General features: G+C 33.8%; 1 protein-coding gene across 1 annotated transcript in view; it reads right to left on the bottom strand.

Annotated features, from left to right (window-relative positions):
* LOC128670481 (uncharacterized) overlaps positions 1–11,298 on the bottom strand; it is a 222,066-nt gene extending 210,768 nt beyond the window's left edge. The window contains exon 1 of the mRNA XM_053746161.2: positions 10,978–11,298. The gene's annotated coding sequence lies outside the window, so the exon portion shown is untranslated. The remainder of the gene's footprint in view (positions 1–10,977) is intronic.
* Between the last annotated feature and the right edge of the window lie 14,813 nt (positions 11,299–26,111).

The following is a 26,111-nucleotide window of genomic DNA, read 5'->3' as shown; positions in this document are numbered from 1 at the left end:
TTCGAAATCAAAATCAAATCATTTATTCAGAAATTAGGCCTTCACAGGCACATTTTCACGTCATATTCTAAATTAAATTATGTTTACCAAAGCTACAAACTACTAGCATTTCGGAACGACCACTGCTGAGAAGAAATGCCGAAAGAAACTCATTCAAACAGTGTTGGTCCGTATTATGCCAGAAGGGCTTACCATTTATTAAATATAAATTTATGTACGCCAAGAACAATAATATTTACGACAAACCAAAATTATATATCCTTTATCGCCTCTCTATAACTGGATGAGGGGTTTAGAGCATTTCGTCGGATACAATAGGTGAATCAGATATCGACACGTATGTTACAAGTACCCTATCGTATATCTTTGATTACTGAGTGCATGTTACCGTGTTTACTATCGGAATGGAACTAAGGATAGGATTTTATGGTTATGTAGGTTTAGGTTATTGTCAGTAACACAATATTCCAATTTAGCCCTCGATACATTGAATAAATTGTTAGGGACTTCTATTTTAAAAGAGCTAATTAATAATTTAGTTTTAACCTCACTTTATTATTACCTACGTGTAAAATTGAATATAATTGTTAAGTTTTTGGGATGAAATTTTATTTATTTTATAATAAATCTATTTATTTTAGTATTTAGCATATTTATTTTAGTATTTAGCATAGCAAAAGTTATCTCGCATTTATAATAAGTTTAAAGTTTTTTATATATATTTTTTAATTTATTTATCATTTAGATTTTTTTTTTTAATTTAGTTTTCTATTCAGAATAATAAATGCTTTGACTGCTAAATGCCGAATGCTATGCGAAGTGCAGAAGAATATATAGGAAAACGGACCCTGGGCTCCGACGATTTGCGGCTGAGGAAGAAACCGGGAAAACATTAAAAAAAAAAAGTCTTTAATAAATTTAAATTTGAACATGTTGATTTGGAATTTTGTTGTAATTTTTTTTAAACAGTTAAGAGACAGAATTAGTATTACAATAAGTTCGATCTATTTCTTAGATAAATATAATCTTAATATAATATTTGATTGACATTTTCGATTTTCATGTTGATGTCCAATTAAAACGTGAATGCTTACTCAGCAGCGAATATTATTGACGTTTAATAAAACCATTAACTTTTTGATTAATTGGTCTAGTGGATAAACAAGTTACCGTCGCGTTTCCTTTCAAAAGGCGAAATCGTTGACCTCTGTTGCTCTTTTTTCTTTTTTGTAGATTTCAACCCTTCCCGGCCTTTTTTTATTAAATGCCTAATTGCTTTTCAAAATATATTTCGAACAGAGATCATTACAGTGATATATTTCGTTTTAAATAAAATTAATATCAATTTATATCGTATTTTTAAGTTGTATCTAGTTCTAATATAAGTTTTAATTCAACTACAATTTAATTTATATAAACATTTATCTCAGAAAATACCAGTGTTTTTGTGAATTAGGATCTTTTACGACAGCAGGAATCTCGCGGGCGAATCCGCGGGCAAAAGCTAGTATAACATAACTATTTCAGAGTCACCTCTGGCAACATGACATACCTGAAATCTTATTGGGAATGACGTTGTTGCCTACCATTTGAGAACTTCTTTTCCTATCTGTCGCATGCATCTCCGTACATCTATGAAAGTAAAGGATACAACTAATACTTATATAACATTGTTATTCCGAGGAGCAGTTTACACTTAAACACTACTCAGGTGAAACGCTACTTAGCAATGAATGGTCAATACGGTTGCTTCTCTGAAAACCTTTTAACTAATGGGTAGCCTCCATCTAGATCCGTTAAGTGGTTTTAAGATAAGACCTCTATGTGGAATACCTTCCAACCACTAACAAATATAATTCAACGTAACTGTTGAGTATTTTATATTACTGGGTTGCACCAGTCTACTTTGACGTTGACGCTTGCGTAGTCGTTTAGATGAGAGTTGTTGTATTGCGTTGTTCTGCACAGGTTAAAGTTAACGTCAAAGTTGACTGATGCAACTCGCCCTAAATTAGAAATTAATATAAATGCTGACTTTAAAAATATCTTCGAGCATAGCCTGACGCCCTAGGTGAGTGACAGAACGCTGCATGATACGGTATGATAATCTTGTCCATATATATATGAATGACTACATGTTGCCCCGGGCTTCGCTTCCGTGGGAGTGGGAGATAAAATGTAGCTTATAGCAATTTTGGATAATGTACCTTTCTAATGATGAAAGAATTTTTGAAATCGGTTCGGTAGTTTCGGAGATTACCCGCCTCAAACACTATATGTTAGAGGCGGGTAATCTCTGTTTTGTTGGGAGCTATGATGCCGCGAAGCCTGTCAGTGTACAAAATAAAGTATGAAATTTTAAAGACTGTGCTATGGGCGTGGTTTCAATTCCAGCTCGATTCCAGAATTATTTCATCTGCTGTCAACTCTTCTTGGGAATGCTATTTTGCCTTATCCGACATCCCCGAAAGATAAAGTGTTTATATTCTAGAGTGGAACTACATGCCACAATTTATGCAATGGCTATATATCAAACTAATATTTATATATTTTTTCAAGATCAAAGGTAGGTCCTTCTTCATACTTCAAACTACATGTATGCAAAATTTAAAGAAGATTGGTTGAGTAGATAGAGCGTGAAGAGGTAACAAACAAACTTACATTCGTATTTATTATATTAGTCAGGATTCTGCGATCCAAATGATACTCGTAATTAAATAAATTCGTTTACCGCACCTCGGGAACCCGATGTACTCTTTACGAGAGGTTGATTCTGCAAACGAGCTCTCGAGGCATGACTTTTGTTCCACTGAATGTTATGCAGATTTTATTGTCGTGGGGGAATGTCGTGCTTTTGCGACCTTTATTTTTGAATCGTTTCATTTTGACGAAAAATATAAACCTCCGCGTTTTTATGTATGTATCGGGGCAAATGATGTGTCTTTAGAAACAAATAAATACCTACATAAATAAAATTAAATATGTATAATTATAATAGAATTAATTTTATGTTTTATAAGGTACCTAAGGTAAAGGAAAGCCTAGAAGATGGAGCGATCTTTGTTTTTACGAGGCTGTAAGGCACTTTTGAAAAATTAATGGAAAAAAGTCGTGAGAAATCCTGGCAGTGCAACAACAAAGGTGAAAAATTATCCCTAGATTAAATAATATATTACAATTTTTACATTTAAAATTCACCTTTAAGTGAACTTTATGATTTGATTAATTTTCACGTCATAATTAAATGACCAGAATTAAATTAGAAGTATGAATTGAAATTTTAAAAACGAGTGCTTGAATTTTCATTTTAAATATTACAATAGTAGGTACCTCCAGATTTCACGTGTAACCACTAACACTGTGAAATGTTTTTCAAAGCATGTTATGGATGACTAGCTGCGCCCCGGTGCTTCGCTCCCGTGGGAATATCAGGATAAAAATACCCAATGTATAATTCAATTATATTCTAGCCGTGTACCAAATTTCGTAACAATCCGTCCAGTAGATTTTGCGCGTAAGAGTAACAAACATCACTCACATACATCGCAAACGTTTGCTTTTATAATATTAGTAGAATTCCTTTTACAAATACACATTGTGAGTTCCTCATATTACATAACTTTTTTAATTGTCCACCTATTTTTAGGTACATACCTACATGTTATTACAAGTTCTCCCTTATGTTGTCATCCAGCAAAAAAAACTGCGGGCGTGTCTGTTTATTCTACCTTTAGAAAGGGCCACTATATGACTGATAAAGACAAAGGAATGTTTGTTACTTTGTGCCCTTGTGACGCTGAAATAACTTCAAAAGGTACTGCGGCACCGAGACATATGAATTTCATTTTTAGGGTACACAAGAATTGTCAAATCATCTGAGCTGTATAGTATGTATTCATAGCGTAATTTTAATTGTTATCTTATAAAAATTGTTTGTGTTAGTAACATTAGTTGTGAGTTGAGAGTTTGACGACCTCCATGGCGTGGTAGTCCGCGCACCTGCCCAAGCCTTGGGTTCGATTCCCAGCGCGGGCAAATATTTGTACCTGTAATCTCAAATATTTGTCTGTGGTTTTGTTCTGACCGTCTCTATGTTTTGTCGACCCACAATACAAGCTCAGTGCTTAGTGTAGTCCGTTGAGTGTTGTCCATTTATTAGTAAAAATTGTGTACAAAAAATAATCGGCCAAGTACGTGTCCGGCCATGCACATTGTAGGGTTCCATAGTTTATTATAAAAACCAAACAATTGCAAACGGTTGAAAGATACTTTTCTGTATATTTTTAATACTAATAATTATACTATATAATAACTGACAACCTTACTGACCTACATTGTAATTTCTGTCGGCAGAAACACGATTACATATTCATAATATTTAAAATTATCTACGAAATAAATATAAAATAATTTATGAAATGAATTTTACTTATAAAAAGCCAGGCGGGTTGCTAATTACATAAATTGAGTTAATCACTGTTCAAATGGCGAAGAAAATGAAATAAATGTATACAATTTGCACTTGTTTTACAGATGGGGGCAGTAATAAAATAATAAAAGTTTGTTAAAAGGTTAATGTGCCTTTTGAGCTTTGAGGTTTTTTAGTTATGAAGCCAGTTATGTTTAACGACCGGACTGGGGCAATAAACTGTAAAACCATAAAGTTTAACACGATTATTTTGTCACATTTTTTTGATGAAAATCAAATATTTGTCTCATTATTATTTAGACGATCTTCTTACTACTTTTGGAAAATACGTAGAAATTTCGTAAAACTTTATTCTGACCAGGTGTGCGAATGGAATAAGACGCCTGGGTTAAATTATTAAATATATTAGGACAAATCACACAGATTGAGCTAGCCCCAAAATAAGTTCGAGACTTGTATTATGGGATAACTAACGATATATGGGTAACTCAACGATACCATATTTTATAATAAATACATATATAGATAAACATCCAAGACCCGGGCCAATCAGAAAAAGATCATTTTCCATCATGACCCGACCGGGGATCGAACCCGGGACCTCTCGGTTCAGTGGCAAGAACCTTACCACTGCGCCACCGAGGTTGTCATAGTCATTCATTCAATCATAGTGCATTCGGGAACGTACGAGTCGGCTTGCGAAGATTGCGCGGCGCGCTCTCTTTAGTACCTTTCTACCTTCTAGTACTTTAGTAACTTTACAGTATCTAAAAGTGAGCGAATGAATCTGATTCCTACGGGGGCGGAGTGTAGTCGTAATGTACTATTTATTTGCATAGTCAGGATCTTGGGTCTAAACGTGTCGTGAAACCAATACAAGATTTTAAGTTGGACTATCCGCTATACAACTGTGTAAACCGCATACAAATCGAGTAATTTTTGCGTGATGCGAACAAAAACATTTTTATTTTATAGGTATGTATATATAATAATACCACTCTATATTCTCCCGTAGGGTTTGTTTTAATATACCTATGTATATAAAATGTCAATCATGTACTTAATAATATTTGAAAAACGATATCTATTAACAATATAATTTATGACTCCCGAACGTTTGTTTACTCGAAACTCGAAATAAGGTCTAATAAAGGAAAACAAAATACAAAGTTTGCATCAGAACAAGATTGATGAGATATTTTCAATCCCCTGATACCTGGAGCATACAATATAGAGGATACAGAAATACAAGAGAAAAGAAACAATATTTTATTTGTAGATTGTTTACGCACTTCAACGAAAAATTGATTTAATTGGTAATTGTAAAAATTTAGTTTAAAATCCGGTAAAAATTACAACTTCTGATTGCATTTCAAAATTTGAACATTTTCAAAACTATTTTTATAGGCCATAGGTCATTTTATAGGCCCGTAGCTGGCCCGAGTATAATATTTACACCATCCAAGGATTGAATGTCTGCAATGCAACTCCTTAATATGCTACACTACAAATCATTTCATAGTTTAAAACAAAGTCGCTTCCCGTTGTCTGTCTGTTCCTATGTATGCTTAGATCTTTAAAACTACGCTTTTGATGCGGGTTTTTCTAATAGATATAACGATTCAAGAGGACGGTTTAAATGTGCATAATTTTGCACCCGTGCGAACCCGGAGCACGCCGCTAATATATGATATAAGGTCAATTGTATAACATGTTATGTAGTTACACAATACATTTAACACACGACAGAACAACTCACAGTCGATAAACCAATTTAGTTTAATACCAATTTGCCTAAATTTTGTAAATATGTTTTTCTTTCTTTCTTTCCTTAGGGCGAAGTGCAGGTTTGTGACAAGTGTGACGCAGCGAACCAATAATTTTGCAGTGCGTTTGTCATTGCGTCACAATGGCGCTATGTGATTGGTTCGCTGTGTCTCATTTCAAATCGAATCGATGGTGAGAAGTGAAATGTGGCTAACCCGCACTTCGCCCACTTGTCACTTTCAAGACGTCCAATATCATCGAGCAATTTCCGAGTTTCCCATTTACACTTTAATTATTTTATGCACGGAGCAAACAATTAATCATGTCACCTGACCTGGCCTAAGCAAGCAGAAACAAAGGTGGGTGGACAAACGAAACCTACCCACGTGTGATAATGTTAATTTTTCAGCACACATCCCATAACTCGTTGGCGAAGATATCTATTTCATGTCGCCACAATGAATTAATGATAATGAAGAGGAAAATAAATATTTAACCCGTTTCAGGAAGGGAGAAATCGCATAGTCAGGGTTCCGTACCTTGATCATATACGCCACATTACTACATTACAGATTATTTCATTTTTCGTCACTTGTCACACCACACGTGGTCGTCGGCCATTTTAGAAAATTTGCTGTGTAGATTGGACAGAATAGAACTGTAATCATAAATTTGGCAACAAGTGGTTATGTTAACTGTATGTGCTGTAAAATTATGTTATATAATTATGCTATAAAACTTATTTTATAATGATTTACCATGTGTTTTTATGAATTTACTACAACTTTTAGGAAACTACTTTCGTGGTTAATAAATGTTTTACTTTAGAATGGTATTATTAATTAGAAACAAACATAGGTTTGAACTAATATTTGATTTATTTAAAAAATCTATACGGGTTACTATGAAGTTTGAATGTTTACATCTTAAGACTTGTAAGAAAAATGGTGTATACATATATATAAATTATGTAAATACATACCTAACACAATATAAATTAGGCTAATTTTCAATTTCTGTAAATAATGACTTTTTAAATAGCAACAAACACCTTAAGGGCTTACCTTTCCTGCTCAATTTTTGAACACTCGTTTAATAAATTGGTTTTGATAGAGATCTTAGTGAAAAGAGATTCGTCTTCCTTATCTCTGGATTATGGAAATCAGGGAATCACTCCAGAACAATGTCCGAGACAGATACGAAAATATTGATTAAGATGTACTCGATTACCGTGATGAATAATTTTCAGATATTTTTAGACGGTAAGTATATTTTGATTTAGACTATATTTTTTAAATATAACTGAACAGATTGATGCTTAATGGCCCTATTTTTTTTTTTTTTTTAGTTTAAAGAAGTTAAGAAATAAATAAGTTTTTCAGGTTTGTATCATCATCGCTATCTCTTTTAGTCGTAATGCCAGATACCTTTAGGTGTCTTGAATGAAATCTGACAACAGGTTGCAAAGAAAAAAATTGTAGGTGGGGCATTCACACTGCAAAGGTAGTTTTATATATGGGCCATGTAGTATTATTTATATATTATACTAGATGTTTCCGGGACTTCGCTCCCGTGGGAATTTTGAGATAAAATATAGCCTATAGCAATCTTGGATAATGTACCTTGCTAATGGTGAAACAATTTTTTAAATCGGTTCGGTATTTTCGGAGATTACTCGCCTCAAACATACAAACTCACAAAATCACAAACTGACAAACGCTTACCACTTTATAGTCTTACCGCCATAATTAATAAACATTAATTCTCTGATTAGGCTTGGAGTAGTAAATCTTTGTTTTGTCCCTCTCTCTCTTTTCAGCGTTTGACATTGAAAGAACGAGGCAATACAAAGAATAACTATTCAAAGGCTAATCAGAGAATAACTTTTTTATGAATATATATAAATGTGTAAAAGCCTTAAGCACGTTACCCGAAATATAATAATTAGGTTTGGTTAAACGACCGCCTAATTAGCTCTGCCTGATAAACAACTCAAAACAAACATTGCTGCAGGTGATACGACAATATAAATTTACAGTTTAGCATACAATCATGTTGATCAGGCTTGTACAGTGTATATTAGCTTGTTTAATCCCAATCCCAACTAATAATATAAATGCGAAAGTAATTTTGCTTGTTTGTTTGTCACCTCTTCACGCGTTATCTACTCAATCTTCTTGAAATTTAGCATATATTGCAATTAAGAGTATGGAGAAGGACATACGGTACCTTACATCTCATAAAAAATAACAATTTTCCCGTGAGATTTGCGAAAATTTATTTATTATTTTTTATTTATTTATTGGTGCACACAACAGTTTACAGCTTATGCATTCTTATGGTAAAAAAAAAAGAATCAACAGCGTACAATGTCTGACTGCAAGACCAAAAGTACACACAGCATGATAAAGTTTATAAGTCTAACAAGAAAACTTGAGTATGACAGTAAATAATATAGTACCGATAATACAGCACCAGAAGATGTGAAAATTTAATGCAATAAATTAAATTAAAAAATAAAAATTTAAAAATGCCAAAAGAATTGTGTGAAACTAAGAGATTAGCGAGCGAACTTTGTTTTAGAAATTATTTAGGATTAAGAAAGTACAGGACAGTAAGAACGTCAGGCACAAGATCCGAGTCATGAGCTTCGAAAATCGTGTAATAGATGGCGTTAAATAAACTAAACAATAAAACACCTAGACGGCAATGTGTGCATTTAAATAGCTACCGATATTTTATTTCGACTAACCCAATACGAAGATAAAAGTATTCTCGAGGGCATTTAAGCAGGCGAAGTTGCGGGTAAACAACTAGTATTACATAACTCACAGTCGGATTTTGTGTAAAACAATGCAAAGTGCGCCATTTTATCTAACCAGCGCCGGCGCGCTAATTAAAGTTAGCGCAAAATTGACTAGTTCTAATGAGGCTTTTTAACCCCCGACGCAAAAAGAGGGGTGTTATATGTTTAACGTGTCTATCTGTGTATCTGTCTGTGACCGATTTTTGTTTAGTTGTTTTTATATCATAGATAATTTTATCCCGATTGGTCTTAGCCATGTTTCATGAAAATCTGTCCAGCCGTTCAAAAGTTGTAGCGAAACGATTATTAAAAGTGGGGGGTATTTTAATTTGTCTTACAAATAAACTTGTTTAATTTATTTTTTTATCTGGACTCTTGCATTTTATTGTTCAATCGATTTTGTTATTTAGTCATTGTAAAATCACCTCGCGTTCTTCACGGCTGTCGCGCTTGGAAGCCAGGGACAATGGAAAAGAAATGATTTCGCTCTGGTTTTATGACCGACCGTCTGCCCGACGTCAACCCTCTTTAAAAATGCTATTGTTGCTTCTAGTCTTTATTCGCAATTTACGATATTCACGCGAAGATCTAATAAGATAAATAGTTTCTGATCCAATGAGAGAGAACTTCGTACCTACATGTATATACTTTCCCTGTTGTGTTCATGTAATATTGCTACCATAGGCTTCTGCAATGCCAAATAGGACAGTCGCTTGCAACAGACAGCTCTGCTTAATGGCTCACAATTAAACTCCACTACCCACTGATATTATAAATACAAATGTTTAAAGCATGCTTGTCAGTCAAATTAGTCCATTGCGCAAAATCTACCAATTTAATTTCGACGAAATTTAGTACTTGCGTATAATATATACTGGAACAGCACATACATTATATATTCTACCCGTGTACAAAATTTTATAGAAATCCGTCCAGAGTAGAGTAGATTTAGCGTGATTCTTAATGAAACTTTGCCAGAGTTCTTATGTCATCAAGAAGGATATGTATCACAATGATCTGACAACTAAAAAAGCCGAAAGTCGTGCAGAGTGCAGAAGAAAATGTAAGAAAGCGGATCCTGGGCTCCGACGCTCAACGTCTAAGGAAGAAAACATTCAGATATGAGAGAACAGTCTGACCACTAAGGACGCCAAAGAAAAATTGTTTTAAATGCGGAAGAAAAAGTAGGAAAGCGAACCTTGAGTTTCGACGTTTAGAGCGACGGTGGAAAAGTTGTCAGAAAAACGTTTAAGTAACAGAGAGAGAAAAAACTAAACTTTGATACAAAGAGACAAAGTTATTTAAAGTGGAATTTCAATGTTTTATTACGCCAATAACCATAGAACATTACGTTATAAACAGCGATAAGAAACAATGTAAATACGAAGTAAATTGCAAATTGCAACTAACACGCTACAACGTCATCTGTGTGTTCTGTTTCATGCTTTCATTTCTATATACTTGTTACTTAAACAGATTTTTTTTCTCACCAAGGGTGCATTATATTTTTTATCAAGAACAATAAATATTACAGAATTTCACCGCTGGTTCATTTACATACTTTATGACTGTCGTTTAATGTAGACTTTACAACAATTAGTTATAACAATTTTACGGACATCAAATGATAATTTACTTCCAAAAATGAATTACAAAATCCTATTTACTAAGAATTATTTTAAATATTCCCAAGACTTGATCTAGATTTTTTTGAATTGTGTATATTTTTATTCGCATAAAGCAAGATGAGACGCCAACCGAAAGCTTACAAAAAAAATAATATCCATTAATCATAAAAAACGAACAATTGAATATTTTCTCCCCATATCTCGTTCCATCAATTTTATTATAAGCCTACCATTATGAGGAATAAAATATATTCTCAAAATACTCTCGGTTACGGAACAAACAACTGTCAATCACGCCGGTAAAATTTTATCACGGAAATGTAAATAAAATAAGAAGGATTGCTCACCTCGATTTATGATTGTTCACTGAATCACATAACACAGCACATTAACACAAACCAGAGGCACTAAATTCCGTCACATGAGTAAACATGTTCGTAAAAATATTTTTAAGAAGAACGCGTCACGCGGCGGTGTCTCACGGCCTCGCGGGAAAACTGACGTACTATAGGTCCTCCAAAAGCGGGCACGGCGCGCGCAAGCCTCCAAAACGGTAATTTAAACACATTTATCAAGCTAATTCTGCAAATTGGACTAAATAATGACGTTACCGAGCCACTGTTCCTTCCCTCCACTGCTTACTGTTTGTCGGAAGCCTCAATGGCGTTAATAATAACGTCTTCGGTGTTAATAAATTAGTTTAAAGTTGATTCGTCGCCGCGGGGCGGTGTTGCTAACTTGTGATTTATCGTGGGTCCGAGCGGTTTATTCAATTTGGTACCCGCCCCGCTTGTATTGGGTCGACCGTTTTCATATGTTGGTTTATAGAGACATTTTTGAAAAGTCAGGCACACTTCAATGTGAAGTCAGCCTCAATGTTTAAATGATTTGCAAATAAATATTTCTTTATATTTAAATATTATCCGAAACACCATTGGAAAACGTATTTATTAATTTCAATAATTTTTGTTTTAACTTCTTTTAAACATTCGCTTTTAATACCCGCAAATATTTATTTTAATATTAACATTTTATATTTGCTTTGAATATTTACTTTTTAATACCTGTCGTTTATAATTACAATTTTTATTTTAGTCTCTCAGTGGGTTTGTGTGAATCCGATACTTTATCAATATTGAGTAAAATTTGTCAAATGTAGTTATTACATTGTACCATGATTTTTGTAATTTTGTTTGTAATGAATAAACTTAAAAACTACTGCGCCGATTTTGACGAAATTTGAAATTTCGTCAAAACCTTCCGCAGTGACATAGGCTACTTTTTTATCAAGGTTATAGCAGAGCGAAGCCAGGACGAGCCGCTAGTATAGTTATATATAAAACGAATGGATCGTACGAGTGAGTCTTCTCTATTTTAAGGTCTGATAAAATGGGTGTATTTCAGAAAGATAGAAAAAAATATCCCTCTGGAATGCTCTCTCAGCTTCACTACGACTCCTTTCAGTCCGTGTTTTCGGAGCAAGTTTATTCTCATAAACTCGTAATAGCGTGAAAATGTGACATTAGTAGCAAAAGTTCCATTTAGAACACTACGGCACATTATGGCTTCTTTTCAGTTTACGCGGAAACACCATCACGATTGTTTACCCTTGGGATAAAATTTATCCTTTTTTTTTACTCGAATTTTATCCTTAGACATTTAGGGGTAACTATTGTGATATTGCAATGTGAAAAGTCTATTAAGTTGTCAAAATTTATACGAAAATGTGCATTTGTTTATACAACGTATACGATTATTCACATTTATACACTTATTTTATACACAATCATTTGGAAAAAAAAACAACAAACTCAAAATCGAACTAAAAATAAGTTTTTTTTATTTAAATTTAATTTTTGTCGTAAGCTGTTATTGTTGTCAGGGAGATCTTATGGACTGCATTCCAAATCGGGTCCGTACAGTAAGCCATTGAGGAGTTCCGACGTCGGAAGTCACTCCTGGGTTCACCACCAGATCATACTTATCATAATAACGCCAGACGTCAGACGTCAGACGGCAGACGGCAGACAGCAGACGGCTGATGGCAGACGTCAGACGGCAGACGTCAGACGGCAGACGGCAGACGGCAGACGGCAGACGGCAGACGGCAGACGGCAGACGGCAGAGGGCAGACGGCAGACGCATTGGCAGTGGCAACGTTAAACTTTCTATCTTCAGAAGGTAAAAAAGGTTTGTTTGTTTCAGAAAACATGAAACTAATTAAACATTTACAAGGTATCTTAAGAGGTTAAACGCATACAAATCTAAATCAATGTTAGTGGTTAATATTGCATGTGTTTGCAAGCTGCGGTTACTTCGCAATAGAAAGCGGCCTCCGCTTTGTGGTTACCGTCCAGCTGGGAATAACCATGGAAGTGTAGATTAAGGCTTTCCTTACGAAAAGACATTTGTACTTAGTTTCCTATTTGTAAGTTTTATATTTACACTGTTATTTCGTGTACATAAATAAATAAATAAAAAAAATTAATATTTTCACAAAGTTCATAAAACTCAGTCTGAAAATATTATACAATTGTGTAAATGCAATATATGTAAGCAGAGTCCCTCGCACCGGCTTGAGTAATCATCTATTGTATTTGAAGCTTAAATCTATTTAATTCATATTTTACACAAAAATATTATAATAATACTAATTTTTCTGAATAGATTTTGCATTATATTGTGTCAATCTGATTGGTGTTCTACAATAAAGACATCAACAATGAATTGAATATTTTGTACTTGTTTCCGATGATTCTTGGTAAAATTATCAGTAATATGAGGGTGAGTTCAATTTTAAAATTTTCAACAGTCTACAGAGCAATCAGTCAACAATTATCGTTTGCTTTTAACCAGCGCACCGCGATCATTTAGACAAAATGACATACATTGCATTTTTCTGCACAGGTTAAAGTTAAAGTTGACTATTTTATTGTTTTATTTTCCATGGTAACTGACAGGCATGTACAGAAGTAATAATATATGTAATATGTAATTTTGACAATATTTGATAAAGTTATTTTGTGTCATTTAATTTGTACCAACCAATAACAACGAGCAACCAACCCTAAATCAATAATTAGACTTGTATCAAGCTGCCACTGTAAAACATTTTCAATATCTTCAAAATTATATTACATTAGGTCGAGTTTCCCACATTTCCCACTCTATAAAATTCCCGGACAGCTTGTAAACAATAACTGCTGAGATGCTATAATCGTGCTATCTCGCACTCGACTGCCTCCGCCATTATGTTTCCGACCAGTTACGTTTTTATACAGCCTTCTACAATGCCTGGATTTTCTTGTGTTTGAATCTCAACTTTGAAAAAGAAAAAATGTTGCTTCGACGATGAATATTGATAGAGTTTACTTCTTTACACATATTTCCATTTAAATATATAAAAAAAAAATTCGCTAATAAAATTAGAATGGATGGCCTTAACACAGATTGGTTCAATTTTTTTATTCATGGTAACTGACAGACATGTACAGAAGTAATAATATAGGTAAATTTGATAATATTTGGTAAAGATCCTATGAAACACATTAATTTTTTTGTGTCATTTAACTTTAACGTGTAAAAAAACGGAGTTAATTTTGCGTATTCTAAAAAAGACTCAACTCAGTGTTATTAGTACAGTCAACAGCACATCGACCTACCCTAGTTCATTGCAAACTGGCTCCTATTATCACGCTATAGAGGTTCATGCAGGGTAACTTGATTTGCTGTTGATTGTACATTGTGAAAATTTCCTTCATTTATGTATTTATGGACTCCGAAGCTCCGTTTCACTAAATCACTGTCTGATTTTAAAATGAAAAGATATTTGTGCATTACTATTATATCTATAAAAATGCCATTCATATTCATTCTAAATTTAGTAATTCAAATCTGCAGAAACTATTACTGAACGGAAAGGTAAGGTAAGGAATGGATCATGGTAATTTTCGGCGGGATACTGGGATCGGACCTCTGAAATCCCACCGGATGACGTCACAGGCATAGCTGTAGAATAGCTTATAGTTTTATCAGACCGCGAGTCGTAAAAAATGTTAAAATTTCCGTGGGCCCATACGTTTTTTTTTACTTATATTAACAGCATGATACTGACGATAACTTTCGATTTTTCGTGTATTTGGTATGATATTATGCTCGGACCTTTATTTTACTTCATTGTCTACATATATTTGACATAAAAAAGTACCTGTGAAGGTCTAATTTCTAAACAAATCTCCCTTTCCAATCTGAGAATTTCTAGGTTATTTAGCCAAGAGAGAAAGCTAACTCTGAATTACATGTTTTTCTACACCTCCAGTCTTTAGTAGGTATCCCACCTTATTTGCCCGGCCATTGGAACTCGTATGCTTCTTAATTTTTGTGTTTGCCCTTCTGCTAGGATCAGACATATTCAGACATTATTTTGCAAGTCGTTTATTTTAAAAAATATATTTTACAATCCTAAGAGAATAGTGATAAAAGAAAATCAACGTAACGATTCGATTTTGATAAGAAAATCATTGCTTCATGTCACAGATGACAATATTTAACGGATTCGTAATGTCAAAATAATATGCCATGGTAATAATATTTTTTCTACCTGACTGCCAGATGATGGTAGGCTCTGTAAAGGTTGTAGCTGCTCTAAGTCCAATCCTCCAGATAAACCCAGTCCTAGCGGACGGATAGTAATACAATGAGACATGAAAGGCAGTCAAGTGCAATAAGAACAATTATATGATCTTAAATGTTGCTGGTCTTCTCGTGTCTGATTTTATTTTAGAGGCAATACTCAAAATTGCGATTACTAGCTAGTTGAAATAAATCCATACTTCCATACTAATGTTATAAATGTGAAAGTCTGTCTGTTTCGCTTTTACGGCTAAACCGCTGGATTGATTTGATAAAATTTTGTATTCATATAAAAACCCCGATCAAACATAGGCTTCATCAAATGGCTATAACGGGTAGAAAAAGTTGTCTATTCCGCTTCCACAGAGGAATTCACGCGGGCGAAGCCTCAGGCAAAAGCTAGTAGGTCATATACGAACTAAATATGCGTTGGGGATTTTTCACGTAAAAAATTTGTTCCTGAAAATCCGTATTTATTTTCTGCTAATTTCAATGAAAAACATATTATGTATGTTATTATGTTTTTTTATTCTACGTCTTTACAAGTCGAAAGTTAATATTTTAGTCTTAGTAATCATTTTCAACCATTATTCGTAGTTAAAAATAATATAATTTATAACTAGTGAAACTAATAAAACTCTCAAATATTAGAAAATAAAGTCTTTAATATCATTAAATTATGTTCGTCCGAACTCATTTTGACTACAAACTGACATTATCGTATATCGTACGTAATGCAGCAAATTTACACAACTTCTGTCAATCAAATGGGACAAGTGTTACAATGAATTACCCGTTATCCCCGCCTACGTACAATAATAACGTTCATTATCCCAACAAATTAGTGAGCTAACCGAATCATTGTGCCATCCGAACGGCGTTAAACAGGATTTGTTTTAATGCACTGTTAAATACCAAGTTTAATCGCGACGCCATTTGTATTCTGCGATGAAGACGTTTGTTCAAGACGTTTATTTCATTTAGACATTTAAAATTTTGAATTTAGAACTGCGTTTAAAGGATGGTTAGTTGTTGGCTTTATGAGTGGATTTTAAAAGTATTTTTGCAGGATTTCAAAAACACAGACAAATTATAAATACTTTTTTGGGCATAAATTATGCAGCTGGCCGGTTTAGGTGTCAATTTGCTCTGTATAATTTAAATAAGTGTAAGTATAGTGTAAGTACATTTTTTGTGTAAACCATGAAAGACTCCAAAAGCAGGAAAATAAAATATCATTTGTAAAAGCATCAACCAATAAATGGGCAACAGTAAAGTGCCACGGGAAAACAAAAATGTTCAAACACCAGACAGAAACTGGTCTTTTTCAAAATGGTTTTTCAGTTCAATTTATATTGGAGTGCGACTGGCCATTATCAGGCCTGGTTTCAGTCGAGAGCTTGCCCAATGAAAATGAATAATTTCTGGGGACATTCGCGAACCGCAATTAAAACTGTCATGTCGGCCGACCCCGCTAATTGTCGTGACATGTTTAAAAGTCTTCCGATTAAGTTATTTGTTCTGTTCCGGTTGTTTTTTTTTTCTTATAATTAAATTGTCTTTAAAGCTTTTTTATAAATTCATATTCTATACTTACTTAATAATAATTAATGCGAAAGTCGTAATTGTCACGTTATCACGGCTAAACCTCTGGGCCGATTTTGATGAAATTTGGAATCCGCTAGGGCGTGAAACAGTAGTAGTAGTATGTATATATAGGGGGTGTGTATTTCACTTTAAGTACCAGAAATTTCAGTGATCACAGAACTGTAGAATAAAACTTAATGCTTTTAGATAAAATTGCGTAATTACCATTTTTCTGCGCAGGTTAAAGTTAACGACAAAGTTCACTGGTGAAACGCACCCTTAGACCATCGATATTTTAGACAAACAAATATTCCATTTTCAAAGTACTTTAAACGACGACCAGATCGTACTTTGTTTTCCAACGATTTCCAAGCTGCGCAACGGCTCGAGTCGCAGAAATTGAATTCGTCCTAACCGCTGAAAACCAGTTCACTCCAGATTGCGCCGATCAATCCGCGACCGGTAAAAAGTGTATGCAATGTTTTAAACGCTATAGTTTATTTGGTTGTTTAGAATGGACCGCTCTGTTCAACTTTTCTCGTCGATTACTCATTGTTGTTTTTTATTACAGTGAAATTTATACTGTAAATCGGTGGACAGATTTAGTGGCATAACATTGTTGATTATTTTGTATTAATTTTATGTTACATTCATTGTGAGTTACACCAGTCACTTTGATGTTTACAAAAAACGTGTTTATCTGCGTAGGTTAAAGTTAACACCAAAGTTAACTGGCGTAACCCACTTTTAGTCTAGCTTGTGTATTACTAAGATTATTTACGATATAACTGCTAAATATCAAATTACATTTGTATATTTTACTGTTACTATCCAGTAACTGAAAACCGTACACAATTATATTATTATAGTATCAAAATACATAGAAATGGTCATACATTTTATGGCAACGTGGCTTCCTCGACTGGGCCGAGACGAGCGCCGCGGTCGCCTGTCGCCACTACCGGCTGCGGATTTACAAAATACTCACTTCAAAACACAATACAATGCAAAATATATTTTATAACTTATGATTCTTCTGTAAATGGTGCAATCAATGATCTCTTTTGTCCATAAAGGCAAAAGGAAGGCAGATATTTCTTGTCTTTCTAAGTAATCTCTTCCAGCCAAGATAAGCGTGGATGTGACAACTGATATGTCCAAGTTTGAATGGGGTGCATATCGTGAATGGAGTACGTATCCTTGAATTCTTTTTTCAATTGTAAATTACCTATATACCAACTTAATAATATATGTCTTACATCGTCTGGATAAAATTATGAATTATCTTATTTTAGAGCAAGCGTTCTTAATCCACTATATCCATCACCGCATTTCTATTCGATCACAAATCTGAATAAGTTCAACTCAAACCGTCTACACAGTTAACTCAATATTATGTCATCAGATATTACATAATATAAATCTATAAATCATCGTCCTCCCATCAACCTCATTTCAGTGTTTTATATCACTTTTCTCCTTTAAGACCTAACTGTTTATTCACTCAGACCACAATGAACTCAAATTTAGAAATTATATACACTTTTCACGTCAAAGAAATTATTTACATTTTTTTTAAACTATAACCCGATATAATATAAAACCTACTTCATTTCAGAGCAGCAGTCAGCAGCAGCCTAAAATCAACTTTTCGAACGGAACGATTCCAATGCAACTCAGTTTAATTTAGGAATCCGAAATGAATCGAATTCATACTAAAAAATAACTAACGAATTTGCGATGCAGATCAGTTTAGATCGCAAAGTGGATCACGTTAAGAGATGATGGTAAGCCCCTAGGTGTTGCTAAATCCGCGACTTCCGCCGCTGGCCGCTTTATCTTTCTGTTCTAGCACCTGACTCCGGATAGGATTCACTCAGACTGTCCACAGTGAACTCAGAACTTTAACTGGGCACTGGTTTATTTGTGATGCAATGCTGAATTTACGAACTTGTATTTTGATTAGGAAATAAGTAAAGCAAAACTAACATTATTATTATGCCAATACATTGTGTGCATAAACTTTTAAATTATATTTTCACAGCGGCTTAGCTGTGAAAGCCTGACAGAGACAGATAGATTTTTGCATTTAAAATATATAAAATCGCCGATGCGGTTTAATCAGCAAATCAATTACCGCATTTAATATAAACAAATTAACTCAAAACAATTATCATTTTGATTCTATTTTGTTTCGTCGTACTCTCTCATCCGGTTTCATTTCTCGGCTGTGATGCTTCAAAGCCCAGGGTTGCCTTTCAGCTATCAAGATTTTTCATCCCATACTCGCCTCGTACGTCATCTACGAGGAGATGTGGAGTGGTCCTTTTATAAAAAAGACACATAACGCCAATTTATGCATCTTAAATTTTGATGGAAAAAATTGTCGATCATACATCAAATTTTTACAGGTCAATTATTAAATATCACTTGAGATAAATATTTTTTAAAATACATCCAAGTTATTAATTAAAGCACTAGCTAATTAATTGTCACTCACTAATTGCATCTATTAATTTTAATCACGATCCTAATTAACATCAACATTTATACTACATTTCACTTACTAGAAGATTTAATATCATTTTCCTATCGTTAGAATAGCTCAGGCCACAATGATTTTGTATGTATTTAAAAAAAAAACGTCTCGAGCACATACCAGTGTGCTACTCGGAAAAAAACTAAACTAAAAACTAAAGTCCGGGAGGCATTCGCAGAAAAATGGCAAGTAAGCGGTTAAACTTTGAAAATGGAATGTGGTGTGGAATTAATTTTTTAAAATTAGTTTTACAACGCTTGACTGGCCATCGCCTTAGGGTTCCGTAGTTGAGAACATTAATAATATTTATAAAATAATTTTAATATAGACTTTTAAAAAAATCAGTCCTCTTCAGAACTAACAACTGATCACATGCTACGAACGGTCGTAGCATGTCGTAGCATGCTACGAAATGCTACGACACTATTTCGTTGTTAGTAAAGGACTGTTACAACATCTTTACGGCGTGGTAATAAGGCGAATAAATGTACATACCACGCCCCACACGAAGGTACACATCCAGAACAGCAAACAAATATCTGTGATATTACTAGTATCTGACCTCGTTGGAAATCGAACTCAGGACCTCAAACACGGAGGTCTTCAAATTTGAAATTAATTCTATAGTAGATTGATGTGATGTTGGGATATTCCAAAATCCCAAGATTAACTTATGTCTAAAAATAAAGCTGGTAGCGTCATGAACGTAACTGTTACACGATCAGGGTTCCGGGCGTGGAGTGCGGAGTCTAAGGCCCCTGAGGCGTCACTCTTCATGTCGCGATCGTGGCGCAATTTATAAGTTTTCAACGAAAATAAACAACAAATTCCACAAATAATCTGATATAATACGTTACTTTTCGTAATCGAGAAGTGTGTGAAATTGAAAAAATTATAATTTGATAATAAATAAAAATGATAGTTTAAAATCGAACCACTCTGTACCCTCAAATGGATGTCATGCGAGACGACAAAGGGACATAAGGAACCTTTGTAGCTGACAGGCAATAATAGCATTACTGAGGATGATTAAGGTCAGGCAGGAGGCCGGTTCTAAAATCATTGCCAAAATATTTAAAGAGAAAGCATTTTATTCGATGAAAATATTTTTTTTCATAAAATCTCTCGTTCAATTTTCAATTCGAGGAAACATTTGAAAGTAGAACAACATGTACATCAATCCCTTGTTTGAACTTGGAACTGATTCAAAATTGCTTTCGCTTCCTCTTTACACCAGAGCAGATGTAATGTCACACGAAACTGGGCCCATTGACGATCTAAATAGGGATTATATTTGCTTGGTGTTGGCATCTATACATTATCAACCATATTAATATTGCAATGCGGTAACATGTGCATGTGTCATGTTTTTTGGCCATTGTTTACTAGACGAGTCGTCTCTCGTGGCCGTATCTTATGTTCGAGTTAATGACTTATGATACGACGTAGTCTATATTTTGATCTAGCTAGCTAGATCTAAGACTTATTTAAGAAAGTCATTTTCAAAAAACTGAAAATGACTTTAGAGTAACGAATACTAGAGTATTCGTTACTCTAAAGTCAAGTATTTTTTTTTACAGGCTTTTATTTAACCTGCAATATCCGTACTATTCGATTGGAATCTTGCAACTCAATTTTGGTGGCGTAGTATAGGCGTAGAGTAGGCGTGCTTTCCTCTGAACCGAGAGGTCCCGGGTTCGATCCCCTGTCATGTTGTTGTATGTTGTTGTTCTATATATGTATGTTTATCTATATATGTATTTGTTATAAAATATAATATCGTTGAGTTAGTATCCCATAACACAAGTCTCGAACTTACTTTGGGGCTAACTCAATCTGTGTCATTTGTCCTAATATATTTATTTATATTAATGCGGATATCTTCAATAGATTGATGATGCATTATTATGATATGCATGAGCTGATGGTGCACCCAGAAAAGGCTCCAGACGTCGGAACTCATCAACGGTTTACTGCACGGACATGATATCAACCACACATTGAATGCAATAAGAACTCTCTAACAATAATAAATGTGTCAAAAATGACATTTTTGTAAAAATAAACTTATTTTAATTTATTTTCATTTTAACATATTTATGCGGAAGTATGGCTGTACAATATAGCTTTCATAACTAGAAAAAATAAGAAACGTAAATTCCAAATTAGATGTAAAGGGCGATGTTATATGACTACACACATTCCTATCATACATGCGAGAGAAGGATCTATCCTTCTCTCTAATCTATTAGAGCTGTAAAAACTCTAGTATTTAAACCTGCCTGTGTTATTTTTTTTTTCATATTTTGGAACATTATAAATCCTGAATCACTCAACATTACGAACGCCCACGCACACGTCTACACTGCCGCATTTACAAATAACTTATAATACATTTATTTTCCATTGGTTTCAATAAAACTTTGTGAATAAAAAAAAAACATAGAAAGGAAAGTACGTTTTAAAGCATTATTAGGGTGATCTGATCTGACTTTTTATAGATTTTACTTCGCAATCTTCCTGAAAACATTATCTGAAATCGATGGAGCCCTTAAAGATCCATAGTCATAATTTCCTCGGAAAATATCGTAAATCGGATGAACTAATTCTTGCCCGACTACCTTCGAGGACAGTAACTGTAACCAGAACCTAAGCTTGATATGATTTATCATGGCAAAAGTTTAAAAAACGTAATATATTTTTCAAATACTGTTGTGTGAATAGTAGTTAATAAAGTGGTGGCAAAAAGTTTTTAATCGTTAATTAAACTTATGTTTTCGCGGCAATGTACAAAAATTCCAAAGTCAGTATTAACTTTTTATTGAAATTATTTTTAGGGTTCCGTACCTAAAAAGGTAAAAGAAACCATTATAGGATCGCTCCGTTGTTCGTCTGTCTGTTTTTCTTTCAACCCTTTCTTTCTATTTCACAGCATTGCGTAATGTCAAGTTGAAATTTCAAATCAAATACTCGTGTTTTTGGCCGTGAAATAACCATCGTAATCAAAGACATATCTTTTGATTACGATTTTTTCACGGCCAAAACGTATTTTGAGATTTTGAGATACTGGAATCAAAACCTATAGCGTACTTCCAATTAATCTTAAATCGTGAATTTTATCAAGAATCCAGGTTTTACAACACATGTGTGTAGGAACAAATCTAAATTTCATTATATATAAAAAATATATGGAATTCTTAAGTGCGAAAGTCCAACTCATGGTTTTATATTTAAATAATTCTAACACATAAAAATGACAATATGTTACTAGACAGACTCAATCGACAAAATATTTAAAACAAACTCAAAATACATATTGTAGCGCCAAATCAAATATCACTGTGCAATCGATGTCTGCAATAAATCTTTGTCTCTACATATATTTCCTCTATGCTCCATAAGGCAGGTTAATAATGTTTTTTACGATTCACCCGGAAGGTTTTCCAATAATTGATCTTCAGTGCTTATTGGCGTGCAAAGTAATTAATATAATATAGCCAAAGTACAGCGACTTTCCGATAGGAACGTAATAAAATTATACGAGTAATGAGCGATTATCATCCGATTTCAAGATTTTATATTAACGCAAATAAATATAGTATTATCTCATAGCGTACAGGTCTATGAGCAAAAAAAAAAACATAAAATGCGCAAACTGTCCGCCAGATTGAAAAAGCCAAACAAAAGAAAGAAGAAAGTAGAGAAAGAAAAGAAGTAGAGAAAATAAGTAAGTCATTTTCTTCTCTACCTTCCCTCAATTCTTAAACTCGATATAATATTCAAGCGAAGAATGAAAGGGTTTAGTTTACTTGCCATCAAGTTAAATCAGACACTTTGTTCCTATATGTTAAAAAAAAAAATAGGACTTGTATGACAGTAGGCACAAGTGACGTCACTAATATCGGAGTCAAAAAGCGTTTTAATTATACTTTAATGAGAACAAAAAATACTAAATTTTACCATACATAAAATAAAAATGATCAGTTTGACTATCGTGTTTCATAATGTGATTGCATTTATACATTTTACTAGCGGCCCGTCTCGGTTTCGCTCGGGTAAAAACGTAATAAATTATATACCCAAACCTTCCTCAGGAATCACACTACCTATTGGTGAAAACCGCATGAAAATTCGTGCAGTAGTTTTTGAGTTTATCACGAACAGACAGACAGACTGACAACATAAACATTTTTACATGACAACATCACTTTGTTTTTTAATATGTGAGGATTTTATACACAACCTATATTGTCTGAAAGTGTGGACAGATATACTTAATTAATAAGGAGCGATCATAGTATGTAACACCTTCATCAATCACTAGTCAGGGAGTCATAACACGCATTGTTTGTGGATGTGGGTCAAAGCGGAGCCCCTCGAGGTGATGACGTCAACTAACTGACAACTCACTGACAACTCAGCGAGTGAAGGGTACTGCAATATGAACCTAAAGTGAATGACATTTATAATTTCAGGCTAAATATAAGAAATAATATTATATAGTTTTTTTTTTAAATAAAATATATCAAACTCTATCGTCATAAAGTTTTTCTGGTTGTTTCCGCAGCTATTGAACATCAGAGCCCAGGAACTGCTTAATAAAATATATCAAGCAGTGATTAAATATATCTATAGAAGGCTTTGTAGTCATGTGTATTTATTTATACTTAATTTGTAAATGCACATTTGGTAAGGAAATATTCAGATTTTTTAAATGCTATATAATGTCCATAAATAGTAATAAAATACTACTATATTATATACACAAGAAACAAACTATACAAAAAATTGTAATAACTTTTATTAATCAAATGCCATATCCCGCAGCGTTGGCGGTGGTGGTGTAATGGTTAAGACGCCCGTCTGTGGATCGAAAGGTCCCAGGTTCGAAACCTACTCGTGCCACATGACATTGTACACCAATCTGATTCATATATAGTTTTTATCGTCCACCACTTGAAGGTCACCAGGTGAAGGAAAACATCATGAGGAAACCTGCGCACTGGTTGATTCTTATTAACTTGTGTGTGAAATGGAGAAGGCAATGGCAAACCACTCCATTAATAATGCCAAGAAAGTTGTTGTGTTTCATTCCACGTAATAACCACGACCCTCAGCCATGAGGAACGACTATGAAGAAGATATCCCGCAGCTGCCAATAGGTGCGATTGTAATGTATTTATTCTAAGAAATAAATAATTTTAAACACAAATATTTCATTCACTAATACGATTCATATGTCAATATTTATATGTTATAAAAAGAATAAAATAAAAGTGCAATATCTATATTTTGTTAATAATTCGTTATATTTTTATTTATTACTTACTAACACATTGTATACTAATCAAAATCCTGCATACATAATATTACACGAATAAATAGACTCGTATATTTACGTGTATCCATTCCCATAGGGCTACGGCTCGAAGGCTACACGGTAAAGCTTTTAAACCATCGGTCATGCAGGCCCTTCCGATGAAAAGTAGCCACTTACCTCGTCAAATGCCAATCCTACGACCCAGCCACTCAAGGGTTATTTAGGACGATGCACATCTACTTAGATCAAATCAGTACAGAAGGCACAGACTGTGCCTAATCTGAGCACGGTCAAAGGCACAGTTATATAATCTCAAATATTAACCCCAAGGGCACAGCCGTGTGTCATTGCCGTTTTTCGAGAATACACGAATGGAAAACATATTATGAATAATTTTATTGTTCGAAATATTTTCTCGCTAGTCAGAGAAATTAGTTATGAAAATATCGAAAAGTTTTCCTATGGGAATTTCTTTGAGAAAATTTCAAGGAAGACATTTTCGAGAACACAATTGATTTTCTTTAATGGATATAGATTTTTTAACACAACAACGACCACCCAATAGAAAGCAATATCATACTTTTTTAATATCCAATTCTACGCATCTGAACCCATAAAATAAATAAATATAATATATAATGATATTTTCTGAGCTTATTTGCAGCGAATATTATTTTGAATAATTGAATGTAATATTTATTGAATGGTTTGTTTCGTGGAAATTTCGTTGGTGATTTTCAATGTTTAAGTACTTGTTACAAGCAGATATATAAAATAACAGTATTCAAACAGGAATTAAAAAGGAATTAGGAAGAAATAACTGTATTAAAACCCTACGCTCAACGGCTACAGAAACAGGAAAACGATTTCCTGTTTCTTTTTCAGCCATTGTGCGTTGGAGCCTCCTACTTTTTCTATTTTCTATTTTCATATGAGACAAATAAAGGGATAGGATATTCCTTTATTTCTAAAATACATTGCCTATTGTTATTGACATCGAATGTTTGTTTGACTGGAAAATATCCCTTCCTGGGATAAGTCCTCCATTATCATATTTTTGTAAATGTATGTACAACATAGATTACAAATTCTAATTAATGTTAAAAAAGTATATAAGTGCAGTTTATTTTTTTATTAACGAGATAACTTCGATTGTAGAATAACAAAAGAAAAGTATTTTATATTATGTGCGAGGTTAGTGCTTTTTTAACCAGCATAATTAGAAATAAACATAATAGCACCATACAAGGTATGGTGACCATTTAACTTATGTGAATTCAACGGTTGGATAGGTATCCATGCTAAGTGTAATTTCGTCGCCTCTTCTATTAATGCCTACTCTGTGTACCACATAATTCAATAATCTTCACGAGTATATTTCAGAACATTTCGGTCGTCCGACG

The sequence above is a fragment of the Plodia interpunctella genome, chromosome 6, assembly GCF_027563975.2.
Source record: "Plodia interpunctella isolate USDA-ARS_2022_Savannah chromosome 6, ilPloInte3.2, whole genome shotgun sequence".
Lineage (NCBI taxonomy): Eukaryota > Metazoa > Arthropoda > Insecta > Lepidoptera > Pyralidae > Plodia > Plodia interpunctella.
Note: the sequence above shows the minus strand (reverse complement) of the source record. Positions and strands in the feature narration are given on the sequence as shown.